General features: G+C 47.8%; 3 non-coding genes across 3 annotated transcripts; all 3 read right to left on the bottom strand.

The window, feature by feature from the left end:
* Nucleotides 1–219: 219 nt before the first annotated feature.
* LOC142253824 (U6 spliceosomal RNA) lies at nucleotides 220–323 on the bottom strand. Its single transcript, XR_012726856.1, has one exon. It is a non-coding gene; the product is annotated as a U6 spliceosomal RNA (small nuclear RNA).
* An 11,732-nt stretch (nucleotides 324–12,055) lies between these two features.
* Nucleotides 12,056–12,162, bottom strand: LOC142253790 (U6 spliceosomal RNA). Its single transcript, XR_012726825.1, has one exon. It is a non-coding gene; the product is annotated as a U6 spliceosomal RNA (small nuclear RNA).
* A 4,261-nt stretch (nucleotides 12,163–16,423) lies between these two features.
* LOC142253814 (U6 spliceosomal RNA) lies at nucleotides 16,424–16,527 on the bottom strand. Its single transcript, XR_012726846.1, has one exon. It is a non-coding gene; the product is annotated as a U6 spliceosomal RNA (small nuclear RNA).
* Between the last annotated feature and the right edge of the window lie 3,455 nt (nucleotides 16,528–19,982).

Below are 19,982 nucleotides of genomic sequence, written 5' to 3'. Positions count from 1 at the left end.
TCCAGTACACTACATGGAAAAATGAGTGATGTCATTCAAAAGTACAACACACGGCCCTCACGTGGAAAAATCAATACGTTAGGGCTTTTGGAAGAAGAGGACGAAAAACGAAAAGGAAATAAAGCAAAATGGCCATACCTTGAAGGGGTTAACAAGGCCAGAAATGTTCTTACCTCAAAAATTGACGAAAAAAAAGTACATTTGGGTTAATAAATGCGTCAAAATATGGAACGCTTCATGAATTTGCGTGTCATCCTTGTGCAGGGGCTATGCTGATATTCTTTGTATCGTACCAAGTTTAGTAAATGTGCTGCCAAAAGCAAAGTATATGTGCTGCCAAAGTAGGCTCTAACTGATAGTGGACCTGACCGCTATATATAGGCCTAAAAAATTTTAACTTATGGACATCATTTTATTTATTTTTTTAATTTATTTATTTTTTTACAGTAAATTCTGAAAGATTTTAGGTAATATCCTATTAATGAAGAAATCAAACTGTAAAAAAGCTAATTAGGGAAAAAATAAGAGATATGGTGCAATAATTCAATATGCAAATTAGATCCACACTGCAGAGCATGCTGGGAGAAAGTGAGGGGGCAGCTTTTGCCTGTGATAGATGTTGTAGTATAAGTGGGAAACAAAGAGGGACATTACTACTGTGTTGGGGGATGGAAGGGGACATTACATTTGTATAGGGGCACAGAGAGGTAATTTTTACTTTGTAGGAGCACAAAGGACAAACAATACCAATTAATGTGGCTGAAACAAAGGGCCATTATTATTGTGTGGGTAAACATTCGGGGACATTACAACAGTATTGGGGACTAAAGGGGGCACATAGGGTGTAATATAACTGTACAGCCCTAAGAGAAGAACTATTATTGTGTAGGGCACACACAGGGCATTTTTACTGTGTAGGAACACAAAAGCGAAACAATTCCAAGTTGACTGTGTTCAAAAAGGGACATTGCTATTGTGTAGGAACACGAAAAGGGGCACGAGTACATTTTGGGGGACATAGAAGGTATACAACTGCATATAAGTGACGTTCCTGACATTACCATTCATCAGAATTGCCGGGTTTCGCTGTGTGCGGCAAGAGGCGGGAGCGGCTGCTTCTCAAATTCTATGGAGTCTCGTTCTGAGCCTCATTCTGAGCCTTATTCTGAGCCTCCATAGTCTTTTATTGTGGAGAAACGTCCTGGGAAGCACTGGACTATGTCAGACTTTGGTGGGAACTTTGCATTTTAATAAATTGGTGAACAAAGGACTGTGTCTTGTTTTTATTTCTCTATGTTTATGTTTTCAGGCTTCCATTTGTGGAATATGGCAGATTCCTTGGACTACGGTGGTCCTGCTGTTTTTTTTTTCTTTAGTGAAGTATTGAATGATGGAAAGTGTTTATTTTAATAAAGTATTTTTTACGTGTGTATCTTTTTTTATTACTGGGTTCGTAATGGCGATGTCTGATACTTTTCCATTACTAATCCCTGGGCTTGATGCCAGCTAACACTACACAGGTGCCATTAACCCTAACTACCATTACCCTGATTGCCACCACGCCAGGGAAGAACCATGCAAAGCGCTAGAATTGGCGCATCTAATGTGATGCGCCTCTTCTGGGGTGGTTGAGTGCTGCTATTTTTCGTCTCGGAAGACCCATGGTTATTGGCCTGTACCGCACCAGGGTAATCAGGAAGAGCTGAGGCAAAGAGCCAGAACTGGTGCATCTAATGTGATGTGCCGCTTCTGGGGTGGCTGCGGGCTGTTACTTTTAGTCTAAGAAGGAGCCAATAATCATGGGCCTTTCCAGCCTCATAATAACAGCCTCCAGCTGTCTGCTTTGCCCTTGCTGGTTATCAAAAATAAGGGGCACCCCACGCTGTTTTTTTCCCCCATTTATTTATTTAATCATAAAAAGTTGTCCAATAAGCTCCACAGGTTACAATTTTATTATTATACTAGCTGTACTACCCGGTTTTACCCGTGTTAATAACTGCTGTTAACAAAATAGAATACATTAACAAAAATGTATTCTGCAAACACAAACAACAAAACAAATAGATAGAAATGTAATTATTAAAAGGCAAAAACTAAGCTAATAGAAGCATTTCAGAACATATATTTCAACACCACAGATATTCCACACAGATTTAACTAAATTAGCTAAGTAATGTGCTCCGTCTGTCTCTTTCCAGATCTGTCTCTTTCCCCATCTGTCTCTTTCCCGTCTGTCTCTGTCTGTCTCTTTCCAGGTCTGTCTCTTTCCAGGTCTGTCTCTTTCCAGGTCTGCCTCTTTCCAGGTCTGCCTCTTTCCTCGCTGCCTGTCTCTGTCTCTTTCTTTGTCTCTATCTCTCTGCTTCTTTCCCCATCTGTCTCTTTCCAGGTCTGTCTCTTTCCCAGGTCTGTCTCTTACCCCGTCTGTCTCCCCGTCTCTTTGTCTGTGTCTTTTCCTGTCTGTCTCTTTCCCTGTCTGCCTGTCTTTGTCTGTCTCTATTTCTCTGTCTCTTTCCCCTTCTGTCTCTATCAAGGTCAGTGTCTTTCTCCATCTATCTTTGTCTGTCTCTCTGGCTGTCTTCTCCTTCCCTGTCTTCCTGTCTCTGTACCTGTCTGCATATCTGCCTGTCTCTTTCCAGGTCTGTCTCTTTCCAGGTCTGTCTCTTTCCAGGTCTGTCTCTCCTTTTCCCCGTCTGTCTCTGTCTGTCTCTTTCACCGTTTGTCTCTGTCTGTCTCTTTCCCTGTCTGTCTCTATTTCTCTGTCTCTTTCCCTGTCTGTCTCTGTCTGTTTCTCTCTCTGTCTGTCTCTCTCTATCCATCTGTAGTGGGTGGGCCTACCCCCTACCAGCACCAGCATAGTTAACCCGGAATTGTTAAAACTGTTTTAATAAAAGTTTATTGTAATATGTTGTAGTGTTAGGGCACCCCCTAGTGGCCGGGTGGGACGGCTGTTGCCACCGGGGAAGGAGGAGTCGGCTGGATGTCTAGGGAAGGTCGGTGTGTGTGGAAGGGAGTCGGATCCGGGACAGCAGTGTGTGATCATCGGTGGCAGTGTGTATGAGCGGAACAATAGGGGACGCCGGAGTTACGGAGGAGGACGCAACCTCAAGGTCTGAATCCGCTGGTGTGGGTCCAGTGTGTGCTTGACTTAGAAGTGGGAGCCCGGAGAAGCGGAGTACCCAGGGCATATCCCCACCAGAGGGCGCGTTTGGGCAGGTTGTCCCCAGCTCCACAGAAAGTGCAGAATTCTGCTGACCGGATTGTTTTTCTTGTGAAAATAAATGTCATCTTTTATTAGCACCAGCTTTTGCCTGAAGACTGTTTGTGTCCCATCCGGCGAAGACACCGTCACACACTGCCCCACAAGAGCAGAGACTGATTTTCCTGTAATGGTGGAGCCGGGGGTAAGTCAGTCCTCCAGGGCCACGACTACAAGGTCAGAGGCGCCCCTGGCCCATCATTTCATGTGGCGTAGTCGGCAGGATACGAATTCCCTGCCAGGAACCCAAGAAGCTGGGGATCAGGTCGTGCCTGGAGCACAGGATCCCGACTACGGGAGAAGATTTCCAGTCCCCTGGTGGGAAGAGTACACAGTGCCCGCAGCGTTGGACCGGGCCGTTATCTGTGAAGTTGAAGAAAAGGCGCGAAAAGTTGGCGCCAAAAGAAGAGCCTGGGGCTGGCCGGTGCCGAAGAAGAGTTACAAAGTACTCCGCCCAAAGAGGGGAGGCGCCAGCTCCAGGGCATTGAGGAAGACATACGAAGTGGGCGGTGCTCGGAAGAAAAAGAAGTACCGCCACGGAGGAGTCAAGATTATGCGTGAGGCTGGGGGAGGATTCTGTTTAAGAGCGGGAAACAAAGGCCCGCCTCCTCTTTCCTCAGTCTCAGCTTTGACGCCGCCGCTATTTACAGTACAGCGATCAGAGATGGAGGCTTCTGGACAACCGGAAGAACTTGCTACCACCATGGCTCTGGTCAGCCTAGGCCGGGGGCGCCCCAAGTTTGCTCCCGCAAGTGAGGCATCCCTTGCAGATCTTCCGACCGGACCGGGAGGTTCCACGCGTCCTGAGAAGGTGTCCTGGAAAACCACCTGGGATGCGAAGACCGGAAGTACCATTACAGAAGTACGGGCGACGTATGCCACGCCGCCACCAGGAAGCCGGCCTTTGGGGATTACGGACTTCCCTTGGGAGACCCCACAGCTTGGCGCCGCCGCCGCACCATCTGCCCCCGTGCGGGAGCTGGCTGAAGTGGCTGCCGAGCGACTGGAGGAAGACCACCTGGGCTTCGTCTGGGACCCGGTAATCGTCCCGCCCACCGTACCGTACCCCAGAGCTCCGTCCCCGGCACCCGACCCTGTCCGGGAACGCCTCCTTGCCGAAACCATTGTCCGGGAGATGCTGTCCGGTCCCGGCGCTGAGGAGCTGGCCCTGCAATTCACCACCGGAGTGGTGGTGAAGTTTAATCAGCAGGAGGGTTACGGGTTCATCCGCGAAGTTAACACCGGGGACGACTACTTCTATAATAGAGTCCACCTGGATGTGGAGGGGCTGCCTAAACGTCTCCACACGCTGTATCCGGGCGAGAAGGTCCAATTTTTGCCCGATGCCGGTAGCCGCGGCCTGTTTGCGGTGGGGGTCACGTGGATGCCGACCGCCCGGGAAGCGGCCCAGTGGCAGCAAGAGCTGGAGTGGGAGGAACAACAGGAACGGCGCCGGAACCATCCAAAGCCGGTGCCGACCGCGGCCCCTCACTCCAGGCGCACCTTGGCGGTTCCATCGGAAGTACCATCTGGCACGATCGCCGACCCGGAAAGAGCTGCTCCGGTGGTAGCGGTGAGTCAGAATGTGACCAACAGACCGGTCATAGTCGTGGACGCGCCGCCACCTGCGCCACCACCATCCCGGGTAGCGACGCCATCATCCCCGCCGGGAGCTGATGAAGCTGTGTCAGCAGAGCCACCTTTTGCCCCCGTGTCCTTCCGGAGAATACGCCGCCAGCCGGGGCAATCTCTGGGAGCCTACATACAGGCACAAGCGGAGGAGTGGAAGCGATCCTGGCCTCCAGAATAGAGCTCCGCAGCTAATCTGGTTGAAGACCGGTAGCGTTCTTAGACCGGCAGAAGTCTTTGTTTCCAAAAGTTAAAGTTTTGTGCAAGTTTGCAGTTGATATGCCTGCTGCTCGCCACCGTAAGACCGGGAGCGCTGTTGAGCCTCCGGGCGCCATCGTAAGACCGGGAGCGCTGTTGAGCCTCCGGGCGCCATCGTAAGACCGGGAGCGCTGTTGAGCCTCCGGGCGTTTCCAAAAGACCGGGAGCGCTATTGCGTCGCCCATTGTGGACTGGGCCGAAGGGTAGTCTTTTACGCTATGTTGTTGTTGAATTTACATGTTTTATAAGTAGAGCCTTGCCGGGAGGCTCGGATTTTAAGAGGGGAGGCATGTAGTGGGTGGGCCTACCCCCTACCAGCACCAGCATAGTTAACCCGGAATTGTTAAAACTGTTTTAATAAAAGTGTATTGTAATATGTTGTAGTGTTAGGGCACCCCCTAGTGGCCGGGTGGGACGGCTGTTGCCACCGGGGAAGGAGGAGTCGGCTGGATGTCTAGGGAAGGTCGGTGTGTGTGGAAGGGAGTCGGATCCGGGACAGCAGTGTGTGATCATCGGTGGCAGTGTGTATGAGCGGAACATCAGGGGACGCCGGAGTTACGGAGGAGGACGCAACCTCAAGGTCTGAATCCGCTGGTGTGGGTCCAGTGTGTGCTTGACTTAGAAGTGGGAGCCCGGAGAAGCGGAGTACCCAGGGCATATCCCCACCAGAGGGCGCGTTTGGGCAGGTTGTCCCCAGCTCCACAGAAAGTGCCGAATTCTGCTGACCGGATTGTTTTTCTTGTGAAAATAAATGTCATCTTTTATTAGCACCAGCTTTTGCCTGAAGACTGTTTGTGTCCCATCCGGCGAAGACACCGTCACACACTGCCCCACAAGAGCAGAGACTGATTTTCCTGTAATGGTGGAGCCGGGGGTAAGTCAGTCCTCCAGGGCCACGACTACAAGGTCAGAGGCGCCCCTGGCCCATCATTTTACATCTCCCCACTGACATCTTATTATCTCACATATATGCTTCTTATACTATGAATGTCTTTTGTTCCTGTAGCAACCACTCAAACCTGCTACTAATAACCTGAAGTTCCAGGCTCCATTTACTTTAATGAAGGCATGTTTTTCAGAGAGTAACTGTAAAGCGCGGGGTTAGATTTTCCTGTCAAAACATAGTCTACGACGTTCCCTGGGTCACATGAGGTGTCTGTGCAAAATTTTGTGATTGTAAATGCGACGGTGCGGATACACTTTTCGTTTCACTTTTTCCCCATTATGTAGATAAGGGCAAAATTGATTGGTAAATTGGAACGCGCGGAGTTAAAATTTCGCCTCACAACATAGCCTATGACGCTCTCGGGGTCCAGACGTGTGAGTGTTCAAAATTTTGTGACTGTAGCTGCGACGGTGCAGATGCCAATCCCGGACATACACACACACATACATACATACATACACACATTCAGCTTTATATATTAGGTGTCTGGAGGAAGTGCAATTATATGTTTATTTGTCCGTGTACTGTCTTTTCTATATCTATTATCTATCTCTATAGCAATTGCAGTCCAAAAACACCAGAAAAACGTATCGGAAACGGGTTTTTTTTCTGCTGCGTTTTTCCTGCCAAGAGATGCAGAAATGGTGCAGAAATGACTGCACCAAATACTAATGTGTGCACATACCCCAGGGTTCCCATGACTAGTGTTTGTTGAGTTTTTGACACTGCAGAATTTCTGCACCAATTCAGTACCTTAGTTTATTTGCGCTTTTGCCTTGCATTTTTGTTACATGTGTTTTGATGCAGTTTTGACGTGTTTTTGTCTTAATAATAAAGTTTGTTGAAATAAAGACAGCAGAGAAAACGGAATTTTGTCAAAAGCAAAGAATTCAACATCTAAAAATACACAAAAACACATGTACAAATATAAAATAAAAATATAAATGATAAAGCTAGATAGATGATAGAAATATTTTAGACAAAATAGATTGCTATCCTACAGATATATAATGTCACAACCCCCTACATATTATACATTTGCACCATTTAGAGCCTTTCACGTGGCACTAAACAATGTTTTTAGTCTTGTTTAACCTAATAAATAAATAAATAATTTTAAAATATTACGTGGGATTCCCCCTATTTTTGATAATCAGTCAAGGTAAACCAGAAAGCAGGGGGCTGATATTATCAGGCTGCGAAGGCCCATGGTTATTTGGCCCTTCCCAACCTAAAAATAGCCCGCAGCCAATCCAGAATTTCTGCACCACATTACATGCGCCAATTCTGGAGCTTTGCTTGACTCTTCTCGATTGCCCTGGTGCGGTGGCTATCAGGGTAATATATTTTTGGGGTTGATGTCAGCTTTGTAATGTCAGCTGTCATCAAGCCTAGGAGTTATTAACCCCTTAACGACCTTTGACGTACTGGGTATGTCATGGTGACATGGTGCTAAACGACCCATGACGTACCCAGTACGTCATGGCGAAATCGCGGTCCCGGAGCCCCGGGGAGTCCAATTTGTTTAATTAAACAGTAGATTCGGGAAGGAGGGGACCTCTGCCTGACCTCAGGAGGGGTGGTGCCTCCTCCCCGAACCTACAGAGGCTGTGATTGGCTGACGAACGCTGCTCAGCCAATTACAGTCACTGTAATGTTCCAGCCATTGAAAATGGCTAGAACATTGAAATCCAGCCCTGATCAGTGCTGCTGTAGCACTGGCCATTGGCTGGAGCTGGGTGATTGGTGCTTCACCCGCCCCCAGCTCTGATTGGAGAGACCGGTCTTGTGACCGATCTCTCCAAGGTGACCTGTGTACGTCCCTGAGGGTTCCCATCGGTAAGTTGCTGCCCCCGCCGCCCGCCTCTGTCCCCGATCGCCCTGCCAGCCCCGCCGCTGTCTCCTATCGCCCCGCCCGCCACCGCCAGCCCCGCCGCTGTCTCCGATCGCCCCGCCAGCCCCGCCGCTGTCTCCGATCGCCCCGCCCGCCACCGCCAGCCCCGCCGCTGTCTCCGATCGCCCCGCCCACCAGCCCCAGCCCCGCCGCTGTCTCCGATCGCCCCGCCCGCCACCGCAAGCCCCGCCGCGGCCCCGATCGTCACCGCCAGCCCCGGCGCTGTCTCCGATCGCTCCGCCCGCCACCGCCAGACCCGCCGCTGTCTCCGATCGCCCTGCCCGCCCCGCCCGCCACCGCCAGCCCCGCCGCTGTCTCCGATCGCCCCGCCGCTGCTCCCGATCCACCGCTGTCCCCGATCGCCCCGCCCGCCACTGTCCCCGCCGCAACGCTCGCCACTGTCCCCGCCGCCACACTCGCCACTGTCCCCGCCGCCACGCTCGCCACTGTCCCCGCCGCCACGCTCGCCACATGTGGGGGGAGGGTGGCTTGCAGCACATGTGGGGGGAGGGTGGCTTGCAGCACATGTGCTGCAAGCCACCCTCCCCCCACATGTGCTGCAAGCCACCCTCCCCCCTCCATGTTCTGGGGGCCACCCTCCCCCTCCATGTTCTGGGGGCCCCCCTCCCCCCAGGGCCCCCCTCCTCTATGTGCCATCTCTCTCTCCCATCAGACTCTGCCCCCCTCCCCGACCTGCTGCCTGCTCTCTCCCATCCTCTTCATCTACTGCCCCCTCTCACACTCCTCAATCTGTTGCCTCTTTCATCTGCTGCCTCTTCTGTCTGCTGTGATCCTGCTGCCTAGATCCATCCTGTAAGGTAGGTATCCCCATCTCACCTCCCTCCCCCCATCCTCCGCCGCTCCTCCATCCGCTGCGCCATTTCCCATCATCCATCCGCTGCGCCCTTTCCCATCCTCTATCCGCTGTGCCATTTCCCATCATCCGCTGCGCCCTTTCCCATCCTCTGCCGCTCCTCCATCCGCTGCTCCCTTTCCCATCTTCCATCCGCTGCGCCCTTTCTCATCTTCCATCCGCTGCACCAATTCTCATCTGCCGCCCCGCCCTCTCGCATCGCATTATCCAGCGCAGTTGCTCTCTTCCAGACTGGAGTGGATGATGCGATGCGAGACTCGTGCATTGCTCTCACGTTTGGCACTGGTCTTAGTGGCAGGCACTCATATTTTTTTTTTTTATTCATTTTTTTTTTTTTACTGATGTCTGTATTTTTTATTTCGCCAAACTATTTTTTTTGTATGGGGGGGGTCTAGTTTCCAAAATGGGATCACATGTGGGGGAACTCCATTGTGTAGGCACCTCAGGGGGTCTCCAAATGCAACATGGCGTCCTCTAATAATTCCAATCAATTTTACTGTGAAATGGCGCTCCTTCTCTTCTGAGCCCCGCCGTACGCCCAAACAATTGATTTCCACCACATATGAGGTACCTGTGTACTCAGGAGAAATTGCTCAATACATTTTATGGTGCATTTTTTCCTGATACCCTTGTGAAAAAAAAGCTACCTGTTTGAAAAAACAATTTTGTGGTAAAAAAAAGAATAAAATATTTTCACGGCTGAACATTACAAACGTTTGTGAAGCCTCCAGGGGTTCAAAGTGCTCACTAAACAGCTAGATAAATTCCATGAGAGGTCTAGTTTCCAAAATGGGGTCAATTGTGGGGGAGCTCCATTGTTTAGGCACTTCAGGGGGGTCTCCAATCGCAACATGGCGTCCGCTAATAATTCCAACCGATTTTGCTGTGAAATGGCGCTCCTTGCCTTCCGAGTCCTGCCGTGTGACCAAACATTTGATTTCCACCACATATGAGGTATCTGCATACTCAGGAGAAAATGCATAATACATTTTATGGTGCATTTTTTCCTGATACCCTTGTGATAAAAAAAAAACTACCTGGTTGAAGCAACAGTTTTGTGGTAAAAATTTTTTTTTTTCTTTTCACGTTTCAACGTTATTAACTTCTGTGAAGCCCCCAGGGGTTCAAAGTGCACATCAAACATCTAGAAAAAATATTTGAGGGCTCTAGTTTCCAAAATGGGGTCACTTATGGGGGAGCTCCATTGTTTAGGCACCTCAGGGAGTCTTCAAACCCGACATGGTGTCCGCTAATGAGTGCAGCTAATTTTGCACTCAAAAATTCAAATGGCGCTCCTTGCCTTCCGAGTCCTGCCGTGCGCCCAAACATTTGATTTCCACCACATATGGGGTATCTGCGTACTCAGGAGAAAATGCACAATACATTTTATGGTGCATTTTTTCCTGATACCCTTGTGATAAAAAAAGCTACCTGGTTGAAGCAACAGTTTTGTGGCAAAAATAAAAAAAATTCTTTTCACGGCTCAACGTTATAAACTTCTGTGAAGCCCCCAGGGATTCAAAGTGCACACAAACATCTAGAAAAATATTTGAGGGCTCTAGTTTCCAAAATAGGGTCACTTATGGGGGAGCTCTATTGTTTAGGCACCTCAGGGAGTCTTCAAACCCGACATGGTGTCCGCTAATGAGTGCAGCTAATTTTGCACTCAAAAAATTCAAATGGCGCTCCTTGCCTTCCGAGTCCTGCCGTGTGCCCAAACATTTGTTTTCCACCACATATGAGGTATCTGCGTACTCAGGAGAAAATGCACGACACATTTTATGATGCATTTTTCCTGATACCCTTGTGAAAATACTAATTTTTATGGCTAAAGTAACATTTTTGTGTTAAAAAAGTAAAATTTTCATTTTTTCTTCTACATTGCTTTGGCTGCTGTGAAGCTCCTAAAGGGTTAATAAACTTCTTGGATGTGGTTTTGAGCAGAGTGAGGGGTGCAGATTTTAGAATGGGGTCACTTTGGGGTATTTTATGTCGCCTAGGTTTCTCAAATCACTCCAAATGTGATGTGGTACCTAAAAAATTTTTTTTTGTAAATTTTGTTGGAAAAATGAGAAATTGCTGATGAACTTTGACCCTTCTAACTTCCTAACGGAATTTTTTTTTTTTTCAAAAATTGCGCTGGTGTAAAGCAGACAAGTGGGAAACGTTATTTAGTAACTATTTTGTGTGACATATCTCTCAGATTTATGGGCATAAAATTTCAAATTTTGAAAATTGCGAAATTTTCAAAATTTTCGCCAAATTTCCGAAATTTTCACAAATAAACGCAAAACATATCGGCCTAAATTTACCACTGACATGAAGTATAATGTGTCACGAAAAAACAATCTCAGAATCACCAGGATCCGTTGAAGTGTTCCAGAGTTATAACCTGTCAAAGTGACACTGGTCAAAATTGCAAAAAATGGCCGGGTCTTTAAGGTGAAAACAGGCTGGGGGCTGAAGGGGTTAATGAAGAGGCGTCAATCAATCACCCCCATTATTAACCTGATAAGTAAAAAGAAAAAACACACACATAGTTTATTTGAAAAAACCCCACTCTCCAACTCTTTCCCTGGTTCACCAATATATTTAAAATAAAAACCCAGGCAGGTCTGACGTAGTCCAGGGAATCTGACATAGTCCAGGGAATTTGTTAGCAATTTCACCGAACTTGGAATTTTTTTTTACCATTTTCCACTACTTTATAAAATAAAAAAAAATGTAAAATCAATGATGTCAGTCACGGGCAGCACGGTGGCTCAGTGGTTAGCACTGCAGTCTTGCAGCACTGGAGTCCTGGGTTGAAAACCCACCAAGGACTCTATCTGCAAGGAATTTGTATGTTCTCCCTGTGTTTGCGTGGGTTTCCTCTGGGTACTCTGGTTTCCCCCCCTACTCCAAAGACATACAGATAGGGACTCTAGATTGTGAGCCCCAATGGGGACAGTGTTTCTGATGTATGTAAAGTGTGGAATTAATAGCGCTATCTAAATGAATAAATTTATAAATTAATTGTATTAAGGTCAAGTTTTCCCTCAAAAAACAAGCCCAAACATAGCTATATTGCCGAAAAAGTAAAAAAAGTTATGGCTTTTGGAATAAGAAGGAGAGGAAAAGCGAAAAAATGTAAGGGGTTAACAAGGCCAGAAATGTTGGGAGATGAGGGGAACAAAAACTTGGGGTTGAGAAATGCGTGAAAATGTGGAACGCTTCACGATTATACGTGTCATCCTTGCGCAGGGGCCATGCTAATCTTCTCTGTATCGTTCCAATTTCAGCATATGTGCTGCCAAAGCGAGCACAAACTGCCATCCGACGTATCCGCTATATATAGTCCTATAAAAATAAATATTTTAACTTAGGGAGATTATGTTTTAAATTAGTTAATTCTGAAAGGTTTTAGGTAGCACTCTATGAATGTTGCAGTTAAAGTGTAATAAATGTAATCAGGGAAAAAATAGGTAATAATTTGTCACTAATTAATATGCAAATGAGATCCGCGCCGCACAGGATCCTGGGAAAACATGGGGCCTATTTCCTACTGTACAACGGGCATTACTACTGCACAGGGGGCATTCCAATTTTACAGGGGCTCACAAGAGGCATTACTACTGTACAGGAGGTATTAGTATTGTACAGAGGCTCCTCACAGTGGGCAATACTACTGTACGAGGGGGCATTATTTTTCTACATGGGGGTCACAGTTGGGCAATACTACTGTACAGGGGGGCATTATTACTGTACTGGGGCTCACAGGGGAAATTACTACTGCACAACGGAGCATTACTACTGTACATGGGGTCAAAGGTGGGCATTACTACTGATCTTGGGGGCATTGCTATTGTACAGGGGGCATTACTACTGTGCAGGGGGCATTACTACTGTGCAGGGGGCATTACTACTGTACAGGGGGCATAACTACTGTACAGGGGGCATTACTACTGTACAGGGGGCATTGCTACTGTGCAGGGGGCATTACTACTGTACAGGGGGCATTACTACTGTGCAGGGGGCATTACTACTGTGCAGGGGGCAGAACTACTGATCTTGGGGGCATTGCTATTCTACAGGGGGCATTACTACTGTGCAGGGGGCATAACTACTGTACAGGGGGCATTGCTACTGTGCAGGGGGCATAACTACTGTACAGGGGGCATTACTACTGTGCAGGGGGCATTACTACTGTGCAGGGGGCATAACTACTGTACAGGGGGCATTACTACTGTACAGGGGGCATTACTACTGTACAGGGGGCATTACTACTGTACATGGGGTCACAAGTGGGCATTACTACTGATCATGGGGCATTACTACTGCACAAGGGGGCACTACTATTGTACAGGGGGCATTACTATTGTGAATGAGGGCATTACTGCTGTACATGGGGGCATTACTAGTGTACAGGAGCTCACAGAGAGCATTACTACTGTACAATGGGACATTACTGCTGTACAGGGGCATTATAATTGTACAGGGGCTCACAGAGGGCATTATTACTGTACAGGAGGCATTACTCATGTACTGGGGAACACAGGGGTCATTACTACTGTACATCAGGTCATTACTATTGTAGAGGGGCTCATTGATAAGCATTACGTTTGTACATGGGGCTACTAATACTATACAGTGGCTCACAGGGGACAGTCTCTTGTTTTTATTTCTCTCTGTTTATCTTTTTCAGGTTCCCATTTGTGGACTATGGCAGATTTCTTGGACTACGGCGGTCCTGCTATTTTTTTTTTGTTTGTTTTAATAAAGCAGTGAATGATGGAAAGTGTTTATTTTAATTAATCATTTTGTTAAATTGTGTATGTTGTCTTTTTTTATTACTGGGTTATTAATGGGGGTGCCTGATAGACGCCTCTCCATTACTATCCCCTGGGCTTGCTGCCAGCTGACATTACACAGCTGACATCAACCCCAGCTACCATTACTCCGATTGCCACTGCACCATGGCAATCAGGAAGAGTTGGGCAAAGCGTCAGAATTAGAGCATCTAGTGTGATGCTCCACTTCTCCCGCAGCTGCAGGCTGCTAGTTTTAGGTTTGGACAAGCCAATAACCATGGACCTTCCCAGCCTATCAGCCTCTAGCTGTCTGCTTTTCCTTGGCTGGTTACCAAACATAGCAGGGAACCCAAGCCAGTTTTTTAATCAACTAATTTATTTATTTATTTAACCCCGTCACTAGTACGCCATTGGTTGTGTCCCTGCGGTTACCATGGGCTCCGGCGGATCTGATCAGCAGACGTGCGTGTGTTAACCCTTTAGATCACACTGTCAAACTCTGCTCCCGCCACCGTCAGTGGCCCCGTGATGCGATCACGGGGCGCCGTTGTATTTCCATGACAGCTCGGGGTCAGATTATTACTCCTGATGCTGTCATGAATCACTTCCTGTGAGAGTCAACAGAATGCCAGCACTCTCAGGAGACCAGGATTTCTCCTGATCAGAGCGATGCTGCAGCATCGCTCTGAACAGGAAAAGCCATCGCAGTGTACAGTCATAAAGTCCTCTAGGGCAACTAGTAAAATCAGTAAAAAATATTAAAGAAATAAATAATTATGTAAAATATGAAAAAATAAAAGCTAAAGCTCAAATCATCCCCCTTTTGCCTCATTGAAAGCAAAACAATTAAAAAACTAAAAAACAAAACAAAATTGAGACGCCACTGAGGTAACCAGGTCTCACAAAACAAGGTAACATCACTGTAACAGCTCGGGTCCTACATAACTGTGCCAGTCAGTACACAGACACCAGCACACCAGGACACATACACTCCAAAACCAGGGCGGGAGACTCCCATAGAACCAGGTGACAGGGCTGGGCACTGTGAGCTAACAGGCAGACAACTGGGTAGGGAGAGATCAGACCTGGGGGAGGAGTGGATGGCCTGGGGAGAGTGGGAGAAGTCAGTTAGCGGGCTGGAGAGACTGAAAGTGAGCAGTCGCAAGGAGGAGAATCAGTTGTCAGTAAAGGTGTCAAGACAAAGGAATCTTGAGACACAGTGAAAGTAGCAAAGACGCCGCCAAGACCTGAGTAGAAACAGCAGCCACTCAGGGGAGAAAGTATCTGGAGAACGAAAGGTCAAGCTCCAGGGACAGTGGAATGCTGTGGGAGTGGAAATCCAGGGCTCCTAGTACTTTGCACGCACGGGGTGCAGATCCGAGAACAGACCGGGACTTCAAGCCGTCTATTAACTCTGCAAGGTGGGTGGGTTTCCAGGACTCGTCTGCCACCATTAACATCCGAGGCATAAGCAGCAAAGGGAGGACCGGGACATATTCCCTTAAATAGTCCAAACTGCCTGCGGCAGGACCCAGTCACCAGGAGGACCTCCAAGTGCTCCACGCCAGGGAGGACCCCCACACACACACACACACACACACACACACACACACAAGTGCATCGGTGGGCGAGTGGCACCAGGTCAGTTGGCACAGGGACACAGGACTCGGGCGCACCTGGGATCCAGCACGTCCCCAGGTTGCGAACCCAGCTGTAAGTAAAGCGACCAAACTGCACTCCCCTGTCTGGACTGAGGTATTTTACTGCACCTCCACATTAACCCCTACCTACCCCTGGGGAAAAGCCCTGCTCGCGTAGGGCTTCACCATCCACGCTGCCCCATCCATCACCCCCAGGGAAGAACGGCAGCGGTGGCCATGCCACCCCTGGCCGCGCACCGCGTGTGGCGTAGTCGGACTATTTTTATTATGTTTCCCATTTTATTTAAAAACTGATCGATGTGCCCCTGGATCTGGGACCCCTCGAGCCACGGATTGCCCGGATCCGAGCAACTCGGCTGCCCCGGGGTGCAACAATACACATATTTGGTATTGCTGAGTTCAGAAATGCCTGGGCTATAAAAATATAAAAGCAATTAATCTGATTAGTACAAGGTGTAACGAGAAAAAATATTCCAGATGACAAAATGATGGTTTTTGGTCATCGCAACATGGCACTAAAATGCAATAACAGGCGATCAAATCATCATATACAAATATGGTATAATTAAAAACATCAGCTCAAAACGCAAAAAAAAAAGCCGTCACTGAGCCCCAGATCCCGAACAATGAGAATGCTACAGGTCTCCGAACATGGCGACAAGGCGCTATTCTTTTTTTGGACAAACTTCTGCTTTTTCTTCACCCTTTAGATAAAAGTAAAAGTATACATGTTTTGTATCTACGAACTCGCACCGGCCTGAGGCATCATAATGCCGGGTCACTTTTACCAAATTGTAAACATGGTGACAGAAAAAAAGCAAAAAAACCCCCCTAAATTGTGGAATTTCACTTTTTAATTACAATTTCTACACTTTTGGATTTTTTTTCCCCATTTTCCAGTACATTATATGGAAAAAATGAGTGATGTCATTCAAAAGTATAACACACGGCCCTCACGTGGAAAAATCAATACGTTAGGGCTTTTGGAAGAAGAGGACGAAAAACGAAATGGAAATAAAGCAAAATGGCCATGGCTTGAAGGGGTTAACAAGGCCAGAAATGTTCTTACCTCAAAAATTGACGAAAAAAAAATACATTTGTGTTAATAAATGCGTCAAAATATGGAACGCTTCACGAATTTGCGTGTCATCCTTGCGCAGGGGCCATGCTGATATTCTTTGTATCGTACCAAGTTTAGTAAATGTGCTGCCAAAAGCAAAGTATATGTGCTGCCAAAGTAAGCTCTAACTGATAGTGGACCTGACCGTTAAATATAGGCCTAAAAAATGGGATATTTTAACTTATGGACATCATTTTATTTATTTTTTTAATTTATTTATTTTTTTACAGTAAATTCTGAAAGATTTTAGGTAATATCCTATTAATGAAGAAATCAAACTGTAAAAAAGCTAATTAGGGAAAAAATAATAAGAGATATGGTGCAATAATTCAATATGCAAATTAGATCCACACTGCAGAGCATGCTGGGAGGAAGTGAGGGGGCAGCTTTTGCCTGTGATAGATGTTGTAGTATAAGTGGGAAACAAAGAGGGACATTACTACTGTGTTGGGGGATGGAAGGGGACATTACATTTGTATAGGGGCACAGAGAGGTAATTTTTACTTTGTAGGAGCACAAAGGACAAACAATACCAATTAATGTGGCTGAAAAAAGGGCCATAATTATTGTGTGGGTAAACATTCGGGGACATTACAACAGTATTGGGGACTAAAGGGGGCACATAGGGTGTAGTATAATTGTACAGCCCTAAGAGAAGAACTATTATTGTGTAGGGCACACACAGGGCATTTTTACTGTGTAGGAACACAAAGGCGAAACAATTCCAAGTTGACTGTGTTCAAAAAGGGACATTGCTATTGTGTAGGAACACGAAAAGGGGCACGAGTACATTTTGGGGGACATAGAAGGTATACAACTGCATATAAGAGACGTTCCTGACATTACCATTCATCAGAATTGCCGGGTTTCGCTGTGCGCGGCAAGAGGCGAGAGCGGCTGCTTCTCAAATTCTGTGGAGTCTCGTTCTGAGCCTCATTCTGAGCCTTATTCTGAGCCTCCATAGTCTTTTATTGTGGAGAAACGTCCTGGGAAGCACTGGACTATGCCAGACTTTGGTGGGAACTTTGCATTTTAATAAATTGGTGAACAAAGGACTGTGTCTTGTTTTTATTTCTCTATGTTTATGTTTTCAGGCTTCCATTTGTGGAATATGGCAGATTCCTTGGACTACGGTGGTCCTGCTGGTTTTTTTTTCTTTAGTGAAGTATTGAATGATGGAAAGTGTTTATTTTAATAAAGTATTTTTTACATGTGTATCTTTTTTTATTACTGGGTTTGTAATGGCGATGTCTGATAGATACTTTTCCATTACTAATCCCTGGGCTTGATGCCAGCTAACACTACACAGGTGCCATTAACCCCAGCTACCATTACCCTGATTACCACCACGCCAGGGAAGAACCATGCAAAGTGCTAGAATTGGCGCATCTAATGTGATGCGCCTCTTCTGTGGTGGCTGCGGGCTGCTATTTTTTTTTAGTCTGTGAAGGCCCATGGTTATTGGCCTGTACCGCACCAGGGTAATCAGGAAGAGCTGAGGCAAAGAGCCAGAACTGGTGCATCTAATGTGATGTGCCACTTCTGGGGTGGCTGCAGGCTGGTATTTTTAGTCTAAGAAGGAGCCAATAATCATGGGCCTTTCCAGCCTCATAATAACAGCCTCCAGCTGTCTGCTTTGCCCTTGCTGGTTATCAAAAATAAGGGGCACCCCACGCTGTTTTTTCCCCCGTTTATTTATTTAATCATAAAAAGTTGTCCAATAAGCTCCACAGGTTACAATTTTATTATTATACTAGCTGTACTACCCGGCTTCGCCCGGGTTAATAACTGCTGTTAACAAAATGGAATGCATTAACAAAAATGTATTCTGCAAACACAAACAACAAAACAAATAGATAGAAATGTAATTATTAAAAGGTAAAAACTAAGCTAATAGAAGCACTTCACAACATATATTTCAACACCACACATATTCCACACAGATTGAACTAAATTAGCCATGTAATGTGCTCCGTCTGTCTCTTTCCAGATCTGTCTCTTTCCCCGTCTGTCTCTTTCCCGTCTGTCTCTTTCCAGGTCTGTCTCTTTCCAGGTCTGCTTCTTTCCTCGTCTGCCTGTCTCTGTCTCTTTCTTTGTCTGTCTCTATCTCTCTGCTTCTTTCCCCATCTGTCTCTTTCCATGTCTGTCTCTTTCCCAGGTCTGTCTCTTACCCCGTTTGTCTCCCCCGTCTCTTTGTCTGTGTCTTTTCCTGTCTGTCTCTTTCCCTGTCTGCCTGTCTTTGTCTGTCTCTATTTCTCTGTCTCTTTCCCCATCTGTCTCTATCAAGGTCTGTGTCTTTCCCCATCTATCTTTGTCTGTCTCTCTGGCTGTCTCCTCCTTCCCTGTCTTCCTGTCTCTGTACCTGTCTGCATGTCTGCCTGTCTCTTTCCAGTCAAACACAGGAGAAACAAGAGTAAAGTGCAATATCCATACTTTATTAAGACAAACACAACAAGGAGTGATTAAAAGAAGAGTATACTACCAAACCAATAGGGATGCAATGACAATAGTCCCTTTATCATAAAAAATTACAGTCCATGATATTACATAGGAGCAGTGGCGTAACTAGAGTTGGATGGGCCCCGGTGCAAAGTTTAGACCTGGGCCCCCCCTCCACATACACAGACACTTGGGGTAAGGCATACCTCCCAACTTTTAAAGAAGGACAAAGTTTGCGGCGCGCGTAAATTTTTAGGCCACGCCCCCTAACCACACCCATTTCACAGTCACGCCCATATCCACTCCCCATCCACACCCATTCAGCATGGACACGCAGGCAGCCGGCGGGCCTCCAGCATGGACACGCAGGCAGCCGGCGGGCCTCCAGCATGGACACGCAGGCAGCCGGCGGGCCTCCAGCATGGACACGCAGGGAGCCACAGTGAGGCGGCCGGTCGCCCACACAGTGAGGTGGCCGGTCGCCTTCACAGACAGGCGGCAGGGGGGCGCCCGCACAGACAGGCGGCAGGGGGGCGCCCGCACAGACAGGCGGCAGGGGGGCGCCCGCACAGACAGGCGGCCGGGGGGCGCCCGCACAGACAGGCGGCCGGGGGGCGCCCGCACAGACAGGCGGCCGGGGGGCGCCCGCACAGACAGGCGGCCGGGGGGCGCCCGCACAGAAAGGCGGCCGGCCGACCACACAGACAGGCGGCCGGCCGACCGCACAGAGAGGCTCCGGCCGGGGGTGAGGGGGGGGGAGGGAGGGAAATCAGCGCTGGGGAGATTTTACTGTACCAGCAGCAGCACAGGCAGCGCTCCTCTCTGTTATGCCACGTCTACTGGGATGGTAGGAGGGAAAAGCAGGGAGGCGGAGAGAGAGTGGGTGGGCGGAGCCCGGGAGCCGGCCGTCCCGATCGTGGCAACGGGACAAACAACGTAAAGCGTGAAAGTCCCGCTGTATCCGGGACGGTTGGGAGGTATGGGGTAAGGGATAATGACACTGACACTCGGGGTACAGGATAATGACGCTGACACTTGGCTCTCACCCACAGTACCCTGAAATCCCTCTATCAGCACCCAGCTTTCCTATGTTCTGATATTTATCTTGTCCTCAG

This window comes from Anomaloglossus baeobatrachus, chromosome 9 (genome assembly GCF_048569485.1).
Source record: "Anomaloglossus baeobatrachus isolate aAnoBae1 chromosome 9, aAnoBae1.hap1, whole genome shotgun sequence".
Lineage (NCBI taxonomy): Eukaryota > Metazoa > Chordata > Amphibia > Anura > Aromobatidae > Anomaloglossus > Anomaloglossus baeobatrachus.
This window is presented reverse-complemented; position numbering and strand designations above follow the sequence as displayed.